Here is a 17,976-nt window from a genome sequence, read left to right on the forward strand (position 1 = left end):
TGACAAATGGTGACATCTGCACCGAGCTTATTTCGTGTGATTGACCGATTCTGAGTTCACTATATTTGGCGCCCTAGCGAAGGAAACAGGCGCCACAGCGAAGGAGAGGCATTTTGGATTTACGTAAAACTAGTCCTTGGTATCATTTTTCCTTATATAAACATAGTTATTTTTAAGATTGTGATTGTGTGGATAATATGTGAATTTGCGATTAAAGTGTAATAAATCCAAAGTATTATAAGTCAAACGTTTTATAATATGTTTGAAAATAATATATGACGTAATTTAAAGTTTAACTTATTAGTATTGGAGATTAAGTAAATGAGTGTTTAACATTGTTGTTTTTACTTTGGCCATTTTCATAGTACCATGTCTTTTGGTATATTAGTTTGCGGTAATGCTACAGACATATATACTATATTCTTTCATCATAAATGAGATTGTAAATAGTCCTATATTTCTATTATCGATCTCATCCCGGGATGATTTTCAAAGTTCAAGTTTTATACTTATGGTTAATTAACATACATTTATATAAACTTAACACACTGTGACATAATTAATTATTTCGGTAGAACTAGTGAGAAAGATTGTATAAGCACCATCATTATGTAACCAGGTTTTCAGCTAAATTTCTTAAATTTAATTAATTCTGTTTGTTTCTATCAAAAAAAAAATCCTCAAATACTGTTTCAATTTATGAATTTAAAGTAATTGTTTAAAACAATTTGTATAACAAGGCGTATTACTCGAAAAAAGATTTAATAAATGATAACAAAGCATGGAGCTAACATTTCGTTGATTTTAACACAGAATAAATAATAATTCAATTGTATTAAATAGGAATACCCGTGTAACTTAATTTTCAGACAAAAATACGAGTTAAAATATTGAGTTTCTAGCTGATCATTCTCGGTAGTTGCTACAAGCAAACCGGTGGGAACTTAAAAATTCATTTAATCTTGTAAAACGATAATTCAAATGTCTTCACTAGCGCCTACATTTTAAACTACTAATAGATTTTAATTTCAAAATCTGTAGCTTCTATAATCTATTCATTAGACCAACGAATCAATATCAGTCAGATACCATTTAACTAGATATACAATACAAGTAGAATACAAGAATTATTATTGAGAATGGTGATTGAAATTCGTTCTTTGTTAGCACATCTCTAGAACTTTGTTCGTTTATATTAAATCATAAAATTAAAATTAAATAAAATTATCCATATTCACGTATCACGTATTCATTTATGAATAAAAACAAGTCATTCTACGTAGTTAGATAAGAAACTTGTGATACGTTATATTTTTATCAAAAATCAATGATACTTAGAAAAACTCCTTGCAGAACTGAGATCAGTTGAATGTACCCACGCCTCCTTCCTAGCTGCTCCCTTGTCGTAATTCAGCGAAGTGGAAATCTCTTTCAAGCATGTCTTACTTTTTTTTACATAATAGGCTATAGGGGTTAAACCAAATCGTATTCCATGACCGCAAATAGCATGACGCTTTGATATGCAGTCATACTCCTCTGCCACCACTGTTTACAGCTCTGTTCGTGTGCGCGCGCGTGGTGTGCGTTTAATACGCTATATATTAATATAATATTAAGTAACAAAAATATATTTATGAACATAATTATTTATTCAATGACTTTCTTTAATAAGAAATTATTTCAATCAAATCATAATTTTATTTCATAAGTCAGGATTATTTATGTATATTTTTATTTCAGACGCACACATATGTTCAAACATACATACAAAATCTTAGACTTAAGGGGAAGATCTATAAGACCATGGTCAGACTTGCTGTTCTATATGGATCTGATTGTTGAGCTACAAAAGGGATGACTGAAAGACAATTGCATGTGGCGGAGATGAGAATGCTGAGAGCAATGTCTAGTGTTATGCGAATGGATAGAGTAAGGAATGAGTACATAAGAGGAAGTTTAAAAGTGGCACCGGTAACCGAGAAGCTATCTGGAAACCGGCTGTCTTGGTATGGGCATGTTATGCGGAGGAATGAGGCCCATGTTGTGAGAAAGGTTTTGAGAATGGATGTGGATGGATATAGAGTTAGGGGACGACCCAAGAAACGATGGATGGATTGTGTGAAAGACGATATGGTTACAAAGAATGTTACTTGTGAGATGACGTCTGACAGAGAAGTATGGAAGAAGAAGACATGCTGCGCCGACCCCAAGTAAAATTGGGATAAGGGCAAGAGGATGATGCACACATATGTTCAAACGAGTATATTTTTAGTTATAAATTTATAAAATAATCCAATTAATATAATCGTCATCTCTTAACATGAAACCGTCCGGCTTGTAGTGTCTCTCCAGCTCTGAGTCCAACTCCTCAGAAATCCCTCAACCTGTCGGCGCTCTTCCAGGTACGATAAGTAGAGCTTTGGCACATGACGACTGTCTGTACTAGCGAACATGACTGACGCGCAGCGTAATCTTGAGAACGCACCCACAGATAACTCACGTCACTCTGCACGTTATCTGCATCGTCATTTAGTGATTCGTCACTATCGTCCTTAATGTACCTAAATTTATATGTTCTTAGGGCACTCCTTCCAAATAGACTAGTATTTGTGAGGGTGGTATGGTGCTTTTCGAACTGCTCTTTCACTCGCTCATTTTCGAAAAATAAACCACGTAACAGCTAACATGGAGATGTAAATATTGTAAAATAGGGGTAATTGTAAATTATTGTAAAACTAGCGACATGCCCCGGCTTCGCACGGGTGCAATGCTGATACTAAATATACTAAATAATGTCTTACAACGTTCACAGTTTTTCCGTCGTTAGACAATACATATCACTATGTCCCTGCATTTTAAATCTGTAATATCTTCGAAAATATTCATTTAAATTACACGCTATAAAGGGCCAAATTGATCTTTATTAAATGCACAACGTGTTTAAGGTACTTTACATTCTTCGAAAATAAGCCATTATTTCTCGTAAAAATTAAAGGTTATAAAAAATGGTTGTTGTGGGCTCTGCCTAAGAGATAAACATATTATACCAACGCAGACTTTTTTTAAGAATTTTTAAGGTGTACAATACTGTAGTACATTATTTTGATCTATCTCGTAGGGTACAGCCAGCGTTTGCAATGTAAACGAATAAAATGTGTTTACATTTACGACATTGCGTCAGAAACCTCTAAAATTACCAGAGTTTCTCTTCTATATTACGTATGTATTATACATATAAACCTACCTCTTGAATCAATCTTTCTATTAAAAAAAACGCATCAAAATCCGATGTGTAATTTTAACGACCTAAGTATACATAGGGACAGACAGCGGTAAGCGACTTTGTTTTATGCTATTTAATGATGATAAAAGTCTGTAGGAAGTCATCTTAATAGCAAATGAAAAAATATAATATTTTTTTATTAAACTTTGCGTAATAAACATATCATCGCTACTTAAAATACTTTTAAGTAAAGCCTTATGAATTTATCTAATTAAGACCTAGATTCAGTGAAGTATTCTGTAATTATCTGAAAACCCCATCGCTTAAACAAAAGACGACTCAAGGTTTATTTTTCACGCACACAAGCAATCCGAATCGTTTGTTATATTTCCTATTATTACAAGCAAGTCATTAATTCCTACTAATAAGATTGTAAGGTGTGTTTGTCTTGAAAACACAACATTTGTTTTATTACAATCTCAAATGTCACTTAAGGACGGAAGATTTTTTTACACAGATAAGATTTTCTTGTGATATGTAACGTAATGTTACGTTCAATGTCTTTAAGAGCGTTATTGCTGCATCTAGTCTAGATCTTAACCAATATTAAAAATTCGAAAGTCAATTTGTTACGTTTTCACGTCTTAACTTGACCACCGAATTTAATATGATATACACATATTGGGTACGAAGACGATTTTTTTTAGCATTAGCAGCCAATTTTCTCACTGCTGGGCTAAAGGCCTCCTCTCCTTTTGAGGAGAAGGTTTGGAGCATATTTCACCACGCTGCTCCAATGCGGGTTGGCGGAATACACATGTGGCAGAATCTTGTTGAAATTAGACACATGCAGGTTTCCTCACGATGTTTTCCTTCACCGCCGAGCACGAGATGAATTATAAGCACAAATTAAGCACATGAAAATTCAGTGGTGCCTGTCTGGGTTTGAACCCGAAATCATCGGTTAAGATGCACGCGTTCTAACCACTGGGCCATCTCGGCTCTTATCATCTTCGACGAAGACGATAGGCTATCTAATATATACATATACAGAACGGGATATACAGGAAAAGATGATAAAGTTTCAGATACAGGGGGAGCAACTAGTAAATAATAAAGAATGAGAGTCGTAGTGCAAAACGCGGTTGTTACGAAGTTCCTTTGCTGTGTGAATAAATATGAGATTAATTCAATAACACATTATGAAAAATTCTTAATAACAAAACAATTTATTATTAATTAATATATATTAAACTTATATTAATAATCAACATTTTTTTATGATATCGGTAGGTGGACGAGCAAATGGGCCACCTGATGGTAAGTGGTCACCACCGCCCATAGACAATGGCGTTGTAAGAAATATTAACCAGTCCTAACATCACCAATGCGCCACCAACCTTGGGAACTAAGATGCTACGTCCCTTGTGCCTGTAGTTACACTGGCTCTCACCCTTCAAACCGGAACACAACAATACTGAGTACTGCTGTTTGGCGGTAGAATATCTGATGAGTGCACAAAGCCCTACCACCAAGTATAAAAATATCGTTTATACTTAAAAATTCTAAAATGATTGATTGTTTACAACGCACTGTAACGGATTAATATTATACGTGAAAATTAATTATTATTATTTTAATATATTTTTTGTAATCCTGTCGCAGCGCCACCTACCGGGCTTAATATAAGCCGTTCGTGGACTCAATTAAGCACATATTAAAATTTAATCAAAATTGGTCGAGTTGTTTTGGAGAATTTACATACATCCATACATTCATTCATTAGATTACATGGAAAATGTATACATATACTTGGAATAAAAAAGGACAATATAAAAGGAAAAAAAAATTATATACATTTTTGGTGGAAACGTTCGCGTATTCGTGGGGTTGATGCTTACGAGGAAGACTATCCTGGAAAACATTATCCAAGAGGGCGAAGCAGGGGATGAAATTTGTATAGAAAATCTCATTTTTTCAATGTTTGTAATACAAAAATGTGTGTTTAGGATTCCGCTTATGAGTAAAAGATATAGTGTTTTTGCCAAATTTGGGATGAAATGATGTATTGCGGTAGCTTTACGTTAGATACGATTTTTTAATATGACAACTCAAATCTGCTCATAAAAACTTATGAGCAGATATTATGAATTACGCCTTTATTGACCATGAAAATCGGTATTGAAGTTTCTGTTTTAGGGAATAAGTATATTCTTACTCCGTTTTTAAAAATAGTTCGCAAATTATGATATTATACAATAGTTATGAAAATTTAATGGGTTTTTATACAAGTTTAAGTTTCTGATTAGATATTGTATCGGTACAATATCAATAAAATTTACATACGGTTGTAAACACACAAACATTTATAGTATAGAAAAACTAGTCGAAGTCATAGATATATTTCGTTCTAGTTCTCATTCGAGGAACTTTGAAAGAGGATCTGTGTAAAAAATAGTTTGCCATTCTTCCATAGAACAATGTAGCAAGAGTTTATACAAAATTAAGTGCGTAGCGTACTTGAGACCAGACGAGATGGTTCAGGCTGATTGAGTACAAGGATTTATACCATGTTCGCTTTACTCCAACATTTTTATATACATTACTTCTAAGCTTCGAGCCATTCTAGTACTGTAGTACTGAAAATTTATTGACAATGATATCCAAAAAACATTTCTTAACCCCAACTTGGTATTTGAATCAAGAGCCTCGAGAGCTACAGCATAAACTAAGGCTACTAGACCTCAGAGACATAAAATTATTATAAATTATTTTAAAATTATAATAAATTTTCCAGACTATTAGATTTCATTTTAAACTGTATAACGTAGATAAGTACTTACTGAGATATCAAGAGAGGAAAGCAGAGAGCGTGTTGCTGACATAATACGGGCGGAGAAATTATTTAACGCACGGATTGTTATATTTGTTTTGTATTCTAAGAAAGTAACATACACCTATGTTTTCGAACTTAACATGAGAAATAAAATTATTTAAAAAGCTAACAATATTTAAGCAATGAATTCAAATCAAATGGAATAGTCGTTTCACAAGAAAAATGGAAAACTTGTGTAAAATGTGATGTACGACAATTCTTCGAGTATAAAAAATCATATTCGTTCGGTACTCTACAACACTCTAACCGATCTAACCGATGGGCATTTTTTAAGCAGAGTTTTAGAACCATCGTGTTACATCATTGCGATCTGGTGAAAATATATCGAACGGTACGTATGTATGTAACTATTCTGTGGCGTACTAGATGAATGATAAAACACTGATATATTTTTAAATCGAAACCGCGGTATTTCTGTTTCTAATACAAATTATAATAACAAAAGTGCTCTATCTATTCAAGCCTTGATTGGCTTTTCAATGTTAAACAACTAGCTATACTAAATTACGCAGCAATTTTTGAGCTAAAACTAATTAACTAAGATTCAATTTAGCCAAACCACAAATTTCAATCTTCAAAGCTTTCCAAATTACTATTAATTATGCATACTTATAACAATAATCTTTGAATCACTGTTCTTACGTCTAGAAGTCTTTGATCCTTCGACGAATGTTATTATATTTCTAATTTTGAAAACATCAAAATTTCCGCATCAACAAATAGACAGGCGCAAGTTGTACACCGAATAAGACCATCTGACTGATTCCGAAGGCATGAGGCGAGAGGGTTTTAACGTCCAATTAGTCAAACAGGCCTTTTGTGAATTGAAATGTTTGAAACGATTCGCTTCTGATGCGAGTCTAGTTTTCAATTAAGTTATTTAACAAGCACCGCGGATAGTTCGCATAATTGTGTGACCGTAGTCAACTTCCGATGGAATTGTTTTGTTTGAACGTAAATGCAACAACATACAACATTAACAGCCTGTAAATTTCCCACTGCTGGGCTAAGGCCTCCTCTTCTTCTTTTGAAGAGGAGGATTGGAGTATATTTCACCACGCGTTCTAATGCGGGTTGGTGAATACACATGTGGCAGAATTTCGTTGAAGTGCAGGTTTCCTCACGATGTTTTCCTTCACCGCCGAGCACGAGTTGAATTATAAACACAAATTAAGCTCATGAAAATTCAGTGGTGCTTGCCTGGGTTTGAACCCGCATCTTCGTTTAAGATGCACGCGTTCTAACCACTGGGCCATCTAGGGTTTTGGTTTCATCACGGAAATGTTTGTTCATAATTAAAAATTAAAATATTGCTTACAAGCCTTTCGAACGAAGCTCTTAGATTACTTTTAAGGTTTTTTCGATTTGTATGGAATGTTAAATTACAACTACTTTCTTTGAAATTCAAAATCTTTTAATAGAATCATTATACTAATCTTGATTTATTTCACAACTGCAGGGCTAATTTTCTCAGAATAAGAAAATATTATTTCAAAGTCTTTGGGAAAACGCTTAATTTGTACGATAGTATATCCATGAGTGTATTTAAACATGAACAGTACTAACCCTCACATCTCACTGCTGGTTACATTGTCAGTCTTCTTAAGGAAACCTGCCCACGCTAATTCACTGCTGGATAACGTACCGGAAACTACATGTGACAGAAGTTAATCTGACGCTTATATGCATACTTCCAATATTTTCCTTCACCATTGGATTATAAATAAAAAACTCAGTATTTGTATCCACAAATTAGTTTTAAACCGACCTGATTAATCCACTGAACCATTTCTTTCACCAACACATACCCACAATGACCTTTTAGAAGTAAACTATTTCGTAAGCTTTTAGTAAGAACTAATTCCAAAGTCTACATTCAGATACACCAAAAAGTTGAAGTTTAACAAAGGGGCTTTGGAAACGTCGTAAGTGGCACAACACAAATTAGTTTCGTTTTGTTTTAGGTCCTTGCGTGACCCAAAAACATAACCACTACGCGTGCTCTATAATTTACCAGCGGGAAAATAGTCATCCCGATAATCCCAATACGAGATCCTGATGCAAATTACTTGATTTGTAATTTATATTAACTGTAGTTATATAGAACCGAGACGGTCCACTGGCTAGTAACATTGAGTTTTTAAGTGTTTAAGTTTGTGTTTATAATTAATCTCGTGATTGGCGTTGAAGTTAATCATCGTAAGGAAACTTACGTGTTTTTTTTTCCTATGATACAGGTGGCAAACCAGCAAGAGGCTTAACTGATAAAAGTGACTACCACAGACAGTTGCAACACCGGAGGGCTTACAGGTGCGTTGCTGGCATTTAAGAAATATGTACGCTTTTTTCTTGAAGGTTCCCAAGTCGTATCGGTTCGGAATCCCACCGGCGAAAGCTGGTTCTGCAGAGTGGTTGTACGAGGAAGAAAAAATTGCCCTAAAAACTGCGCTGTAGTGAATTCGGACGTTAGTGCAGATTTAACTTACGGTCAAACAATACGGTCAAATAAAAGAAGGTGGAACTGGGGAGCACCCGCCCAGAGGTTAGATGCTAAAAACCGTTAAGTAAAGTGGCTAGGCTTTTAATCGTATGGCTAATTAAGCTATTTGCCTGCGACATATAGAAAAATCGTTAAAGAGCGTTTGTGTGTTAAAGGATATTACAACACTGATGACATCTTAGTTGATATCACACTTTCGAAATGAGACGATCGCCTCCACGCGATTTCAAATAACAAAAATATATTGATTGTTGTAGTATGAAATAAAAAACAAATTGTAAAAAATTATATTAAAAAAAACCCGCTGAGTTGCTTTCGCCGGTTCATCTCAGGTCCGTGGTGTTAATTTCCGAACCGGTGGTAGATTCTATGTTCAATAAAGATTTTTGACTTTGACTTTTTGATAAGTATAAGATAAAAGGAAGAACATTATGTATTCCAATAGACCGCTTTATTGCATCCATGTTATGGCGCCGTTTGCTGTTATTATTTTATATGCGTGAAATTGACTTACATCAAATGTTTGCATCGTAAAGCAATATTATGGTAATATCAAGATGTGAGCATTTTTATTATACAATCGTACTGAATTGTTTTGTGATATGAAAAAAAAATGGAATCAAGTTTACTTAACTGGTTCAGTAATTACGTTGAAGTATTTTAGGGGAGAAAATAAGCAATTTAGCAGTTTAATATGTTTAGCCTACGTCTGATATCGTCATAGTTCCGCCAACCACGGGGCGGATAGGCTCGAAAAGTAAATGGTCATGGGCGCCAGATGTATAAGGATACGAAACTTCTTGGAGAATCAAGTTTACTCTCAAATCTCCCGAGGAAAAAGTCGCTGAGCCACGAACATAGTACGGGAGGAACGTATATACCTCCTCGTACATTTTGAATGATTTTATTTCATTCCCTACAAACTTCAATTCAAGTTTTAATAGAATTATGTTAACAAACAAAGTACATTTATATAATATGATGATATTAAAATCGTTATTAAATTATAATCTAATAATTAAAATTTAAATTCATAGAACAGTTGTTCATAAATGGAAAATTAATTTTGATTTAAAATTTATTACATTAGTAGGTAAGTATGCCAAGCTTTATGTTTAACTTGCAAACACACCTTACTTTGCGCAGATATTAAATAAAGTAATTATTCAGCTGTTTCATTTGTACGTCAGTGATATATTAAACAAAGATTTAATATAGTTCTTATACATAACTGTTATATTTTACGAATACAATATTCCAAAAGTAAACAGTTTATGTCTTATACGCGATATATACTTTTATGCTGAGCAAGAACTACCGATATTACAAAAACGAGAAATCTTACAGTCGTCACGTACGACATATAACCTAGAATATCTTACGCTGATAATAAACAAATTCACATTATATCCTCTAGGAAAATGGGTTCGTACCATCCGACGGCCGATTATAGTACGGCGCGCGCTCCTTCGCCAAATTTGATAGGATGCGCTCCCCGGCTCTCTGTTGCAAACTTTCATGAAATCACCCATATTGCAGGAAAGATGTTATACATCAATAAAAGGATATAAACCAAATAATAGTATCCTCTTTACCTGGCACTTAACTGGCACCAAAAAAAGCTTAAGCCCATAACCAATGACTTCAAATGCCTTACATGTGCACACACATGAAACACGAGAGTGCAGTTTCATCACATGCGTCAGAATTTCAACCAATATATGCAGATTTCCTCACGATGTTCTCTAGTTTAACTCTTTGGTAATTGTACCTATAATTTACCATTAAGATATACACGGTTGCTATGAATACATTAAAATTTTAGTTGGTATGATATTGCGAATTCGGATAAATAATTGGATCCCATTATATTTTCATAAAATTCTGGAATGAGTTTCATAGCGTTATTATAATCGTATCATGAACGGAGCGAAGCGGATTATACGGCTTAACTTCTTTTAAATATATTATATTCAATGAATTAAGGCCGTTGAATCATAATACACTGACTTTTTTTTTTATTTAGGCAGGCATGCGTTTAGTTTTACCTCGTCCACTATCCGTACCTATCACTACACTGACTAACTGATATTTTAGCAGTAGAAAGAGTGAGTGCTAACAGTCCAGAGAGACCTGCAAATATTCTATCCATGAAGTGTTTGCAATGGTACAACGCCTCTAAATTTTACTTGACAATGTTTCAGAGTAGAATTATTCATTACAATATACAAGAGTAGAACTATGGCGTAAGGACAAACTTAAAACTCACAACTAGTACGCGATCGTCAAATGCCAAAAAGAAACGTGACAATGTTAATAATAATTACAACTTATAAATACACAGTTGGTATATTTTAATTGGTGGTAGGGTTTTGTACAAGCCGTGGTAGGTACCACCGGTTTGAAGGATGAGTGAGCCAATAAAACTACAGGCACAAGAGACATCTTAGTTTCCATGGTTCGTATAAGCGATGTAAGGAATGGTTAATATTTCTTACAGCGCCATTCGCGGTGGTGACCACTTACCATCCGATGAACTATTTGCTCGATCTCCTACCTATATCATAAAAAGAAAACTAATGACAGCGTAACATTGTAACATAACACAAAACGAGTTCTTATATAATTCCACGGCTTTTTTTTATTTACAATTTATTAAATTAACAACTATGTATTTATAATTAGGTACAAGTAGGTAAATCAACATTTTAAACTAAATGTTTCAATAAAAATAGCAACTGTTTCATAAAATAAATTACTTTACAAGCTTGCAATGTAAAAACTTGTCGCGAGATTTACTTGTGTTGATAATAAAATAAATTAAATAATTTGATGTGAATAATTTTATCTATTAAAATTTTCGAGCTAAGTGAATACGAATACTTAAATCTCGCGACAAAGCTTTATATCATATAAATTGTGTCATGGAAATGTAAAATAACATTATTAGTTAATGGTAAAAGTTTTTTTTTTTTTCTTTTAAGCGCATTCAAATAAAAGCTTGTTTTTTAAATAGGTCTTCTTACTTTGAACTTATTTAAAATATTGCTACATAAGACTTATTTCGTTTACAATTAATTATCAGTACATACAGATCATTAAATTAAATAATTTAAACTCTGCACTTTATAGCCGAGATGGCCTAGTGGTTGGAACATGTGCTTCTTATCCGATGATTTCGGGTTCAAACCTAAGCTAGCACCACTGAATTTTCATGTGCTTAATTTGTGTTTATAATTCATCTCGTGCTCGGCGGTGATGGAAAACATCGTGAGGAACCCTAAAAGTGTTTAATTTAAAAAAAAAAAACTGCCAAATGTGTATTCCACCAACCCGCAAGAGCAACGTGGTGGCATATTATGCTTCAAACCTTGTCCTCAAAGCGAGAGGAGGCCTTAGCCCAGCAGTGGGAAATTTACAGGCTATTAATGTAAATGTAATGTAAAAAACTCTGCATTTTAAAGCAGATTATTACATGTACCTAAGAAATATTCTAACATCATATTGAGCAAACGGCTGTAAGTATCCCAACGCTGGACTAAGCCATTACATATCATCGTACCAACGTTGAATTGAATTTCTAGAAATAATATCTTGAATTCATAAGCTCGATATGGCTTTAGGAGATAACGGAAGTGCTTGACAAAGTGGTTACACATGGTTGCTGTATGTGAAGTCGGCTTATGCAATTCATGTGAAATTCTAATCAAACTAAATACCAGAGAGAACCACAAGCGCTTTAGAATGGACTTAAACTGACTCAAATGAAAATTGAATCGAGTATTAGACAATTATGTTATTCAAATACCGTTGCTGGAATTCCAAGGATTTTCTGAAAAGCGATTTTCTTGTAGACAAAACACCGGTTAATTATTAAACGCCTTTAAATTCTTCTCAAGCAGGACTGAGACAACTTTTTTGTGTTTTTATGTCATCTTTACCTTGATGGTAAAAAATAATCGAAAAATATAATGAAACTATTCACAGATCTAACCAATAAGATAGGACAGACAATCATGCACATAGTCAGTAGTCGTTAACGTTATCAAGCATTAGGTTCATACGTGTACATACATACATACATACATTAACAGCCTGCAAATTTTCCACTGCTGGGCTAAGGCCTCCTCTTTCCTTTGAGGAGAATATTTGGAGCATATTCCACCACACTGCTAAAATGCGGGTTGGTGGAATACACATGTGGCAGAATTTCGTTGAAATTAGACACATGCAGATTTCCTCACGATGTTTTCCTTCACTGCCGAGCACGAGATGAATTATAAACACAAGTTAAGCACATGAAAATTCAGTGGTGCTTGCATGGCATGGTGCTACAAATCACGTGACTCACAATAATGAACAGAAATATCAAAGTACCCTCTTATTTAATATCAATGTTATCAACACAATTCAAAAATAACTTAAATTAAATTATTATTATTACAGAATTGATTAAAACATAATGTAAGCCTTGTTTGTAATTGTCTAATTATTTATTTATTTCTTACTTAATCTGGCACATGCGTTCTAACCACTAGGCCATCTCATACGTGTGTTGATTGTATGTTTTGTACATTTATTTGAGTTGCATACTTCTTCAATAACTTTTCTTATGATTCCAATTGAACCCTAAAATGAATGCATGAATTTTCTTTGATTGTTCCCAAGTACTTGTATTTTATTATCGTCTTTTTATTGTCCCTATATTGTCGTCAGCTTCAACGTTATTGCATATCTGAGTTTATTGCCGAATATTCCATACTTTAATGCCTCAAATTCGTGATAGGTTTACTACTTATTTTTTTTTAGTAATATTGCATAATTTTATTTGGTTTATTCGACGATTTAATGATTTGTACATTGATATGTATTCGACTCCAAAAATTTTGAGATAAAAATATGTCTTTTTTATATGTAAGGCACAAACGAATCAATTAATCAATATCACCTTCAAATATAGACATTTGTATAATCTTGGAGCTAGAGACTCTCTTCGGCTGTTTTTTGGCGTGCGTGGGCGTGGAGCTAATACACGTTGACTTCCAGGCAGAACGTATTATATTTATACATAATATTATGATACATATTTAACTAACATGACTTTGTATGTTTAAATATTGAAAAAGAGTAACTACTGAGATTCTTGCTGGTTCTTCTCAGTAGAATCTATATTCCGAACCGGTGGTAGCTTCACTACCTACTTGAATAAAGTATATTTTGATTTGGATTATTGGTATGGCTTGAAAAATTAGCTACTGCATACACCACCACTGCATCGTCAGCCTTGAGAGCTAAGATTATATTTCTGTAATAACTGACTTACTATAAAACTACAATACAGAAACCAAACAATATCTCATATTACTCTATCCCGATGAGACTACAAACAAACTTCCCAGTTTCTAAATTAATGTTTTCTACCAGGTATTCATAAATGTATCCTGTAATATCCACGTGGTGTCTTTCGCGTCTAATATAACGAATCAAAATAAATACTAAAGCCCAAAATAAAGTAAACTTTGTTAAAACTAAGAAAACATACTGTTCATGATGACGCACACTTCATTTTATCATATTTAAAGACTGAACAAGTTAGACCTTTGAGGATAAACGACCCAATATAAATTTAATCTAGGTTAGGTAGATTACTTTGTAGATCAACTTAAAAGCTCTTTGAATAGCCCTTTTAAATCAAGTTACTATGAAGTTAGGTACGCATCTGTATAAATAATATTCTATCATTCGTGTTATTGGAGAAAATGAAGATCAATGAAAATCGTTGTCGGAGTACTGAACATGACAACATTTTTAATAATTACTGTTAATGTAACTTTTTTCTTAATTAGGTACCTTCCTAATTTTTTGTTCTAATTTTACTCCACAGACTAAATTCGACCAGCCTGCGTGGGAAATATAATAATGCCTCCCCCTCATAACTTTCCGACGCCGTCGGAAAATTGAATGACTTTTCGTGTTTTTCAAAGTACGGAAATGTAAACACTGTCTCCTTCAAAATATTTTTCTTGCTACTGACAAAAATTCTTAAAAGAAAACCCATTATTTTTTATTGACCGGGTTTCATCTCTGAACCTTAGAGTCAGTTAGACAAGAAACCAATTATTCCTTACGTATTGTCTAATTTTATAAAATTAAGTATTTTTTTATCATAAAAAATAACCCGGACTCTAATGTTTCTTCCAGAACTTATATAGAAATAAATAATAAGTATTATTTTTATTCTCGTCTTTAAATCAATCAAATTATATTTGCCTTCATACATAACTTTGTCATAAGCAAAGGCGTAGGTTACTTTCCAACCTATATACAAAGTTAATATTACTTACACCTATGTCGACTGGTCTCCTTTTTCCAAACAAGGACAAAATATTCATAAATTTATAGAATTTCTGCCTGATTAAAATTACAATATTTGCTAATTTCCTGTATTAATTTGAATTGTCATAACTACGAAACACGTATTGAAGTTATAGAATATCCAAACAGACCAATTAATTGCCATTTTAATAATATTACACGAGATTTACTTCAAAGCAAAACAGCTAGTTGTATTGAGGCAAAATGTAATTCATCATTGTGGGCTTATTTGTTGAATACTAATTTAGATAATTATGCTAATGACCCGATAATGGAGCTGAAATTGAGAACAGATTTGCAAAACGATTTGATAAAAGGAAATGACATTTAAATTAGCCCTAACACATGTGAGATAACATTCAGTCTGTCTATTTATATAGACGTTTAGGTTTTAAATTAAATTATTTTTATAATTATTTATCGGAAAAAAACTCTTGACAAAAAATAAGACGTTTAGTTTTTTTTTCTACCAATATATTTTTCTGGAATGGTTTCCGTGACTCAGAAACCACATAACATGCTGAGAGCTTCTGTGTTTGCAGAGAAGCACGTACATAATATCACAATGCATTTTTAAGCACCAATGCATAGTATTATTGTGTTCCAGTTTGAAGGGTGAGCCAGTCGACTAAAGGCATGAGTTAAAATTTAGTTCCCATTCTTAAAGGCTCATTGTAATGTAAGGAACGTCTAAAGTGTCTTACTTTACGACAGTTACTATCAGGTGGCCCATAATCTCATACAGGAGGCTATTCATTAATTTATTTTGAATAATTCATCATCGTGTTATGTGCATTATACTTTCAAGGGGTTACAAGGGCTTTCAAGGGTTTCTAGGGGTTAGAACAGTAGCGCAGAGTCTGCTACCATTGACTATTTGCTATCGTGTTGTACATTGCTGAATTGTCGACGCGTTTTTGTAGAATATATCGTGAATAATATACTTCAAACTATATTTTTTTTAAACGCAAGATTCCAATTTCTATTACAAATTTCATTCAAAACCCTTAAGCTAATTTTTCGTGACTAAGTAACAAACATACAAATTTACATAAATATAAGTAGGGTGAGATAATTGTCGTGTATTGAATCATAAGTTTTTTTTTTATAATTAATACCTGTTTCGATATGGAAAGATGCGCTTTCATTACGATAAAAATGTCTTGTAATTATTACATTATGAACTTTATAGTCCACACATTAAGTGTAAATTCCTTTGGCACCAGCTATTGTGTCAAATTCGGGAGGATTATAATTATAAAATAAAGTCGGGATGAACCTTATCGCTCAGAGTATAAGGATCAAAATACAAGCGACATAAGTAAGAAAATGCCATGAACCTTGTGCATGATAGATACAAAGTTTGTTTTTCAAAACCAAATATATTTAATTCGCGAGGGTTGTTCACAAAATATTAACCCGAAGATTGTACTAGAAATAAATCTGATAAATATAAGCGATTATTAGCTCCTAATTAAGACCGAGGAACTTCAGATTATCAAGTTTTAATTAAGTTATCGAGCGGACGTGTATAATAATTATTACATACTATAAAACAAAGTCGCTTACCGCTGTCTGTCCCTATGTATGCTTAGATCTTTAAATTACACAACGGATTTTGATGCGGTTTTTTTAATAGATAGATTGATTCCAGAGGAATGTTTATATGTATAATACATGCACAATATAGTAGATAAACACTGATAATTTTAGAGGTTACTGAAGTGATGTCTTAAATAAACACAATTCTTATGCTTACATTGCAAACGCTGGCTGAACCCTACGAGATAGATCAAAATAATGTACTACAGTATTGTACACCTTAAAAAGGGTCTTCCGGTCTTCTTTCCTTTTTCCTTTACTTTTTACAAGAAAAAATGGCTTATTTTCGAAGCGATTTTAAGAAATAGAACATTAATCCTTATCCACTTAAGTACCTTAAATACGTTGTGCATTTAATATAGATCAACTTTACAGTATGTAATTTAAATAAATATTTTCGAAGATATGACAGACTTAAAACGCAGGGACGTAGCGGTATTGTCTAATGACAAAAAGCTGTGAACGTTCTAAGACATTTTTTAGTTTATTTAATATCTGCATTGCATGCGTGCGAACCTGGGAGGGTCGCTAGTAATTTGATAAACGGCTGATTAATAATGGTACGTTTTGTATAAGAAATATTATAACAACAAAAGTAGCAAAACAGGGGTTTACAATAATAAAATCTTCTTTTTAGGGACAAGTTCTCAAACGAGTAGGAGGTACACTTAATGGAAAGTGACTACCACCGGGAGTTAAGTACATTGATTCCGCTGACGGGGAGGGAAAATGTTGGTGTTCCTTGACATACCTTGTTATTAAAATGGTCGAAAAGACTAACTCTAACCGAGTTGCTAGACAGTTCTTCAGAACCGTTGGTAGTATTACTTATAATTCAGCACTGTAATATGACGATTCAAAAGTACTTCTAAGAGCCTACTCGAATGAACAATATTTTCATTTTACACTCAGCCATAAATAATAACACTTACGTATATTGGCGAAGGGGGCAAAGGACGACTTTACCTTATATTTTCCCATTTTATATAGTAAGTAACCAATTAAGTATTTTTATATTCTATATTATATATATATATATATATAATACCTGGATGCGGGCGAATAGGTTATCAATGCCTATAGAAGTATAGATATTAACACTGTATGAAGTTTTTAGCTATTTCTGAGACAAGTCACGCGTCACCAACCTTGGGAACTGAGTTAAGTCCCTTGTACCTATAGTTACATTGGCTCAATCATCCTTCAAAGCAGAATATAACGATACTAGGTATTGATGCTTGGATGTTGAATTAATGATAAATGAATGATATTTACAAGTTCACACAAAAACCATCCAGCAAGTAAACGCATTACTTATTAAGTATTAATTATGAGCAATGAAAACATTTGAAGAATATTTTTAGAAGAATAGTTAATTTA

This window comes from Vanessa atalanta, chromosome 13, assembly GCF_905147765.1.
Source record: "Vanessa atalanta chromosome 13, ilVanAtal1.2, whole genome shotgun sequence".
Lineage (NCBI taxonomy): Eukaryota > Metazoa > Arthropoda > Insecta > Lepidoptera > Nymphalidae > Vanessa > Vanessa atalanta.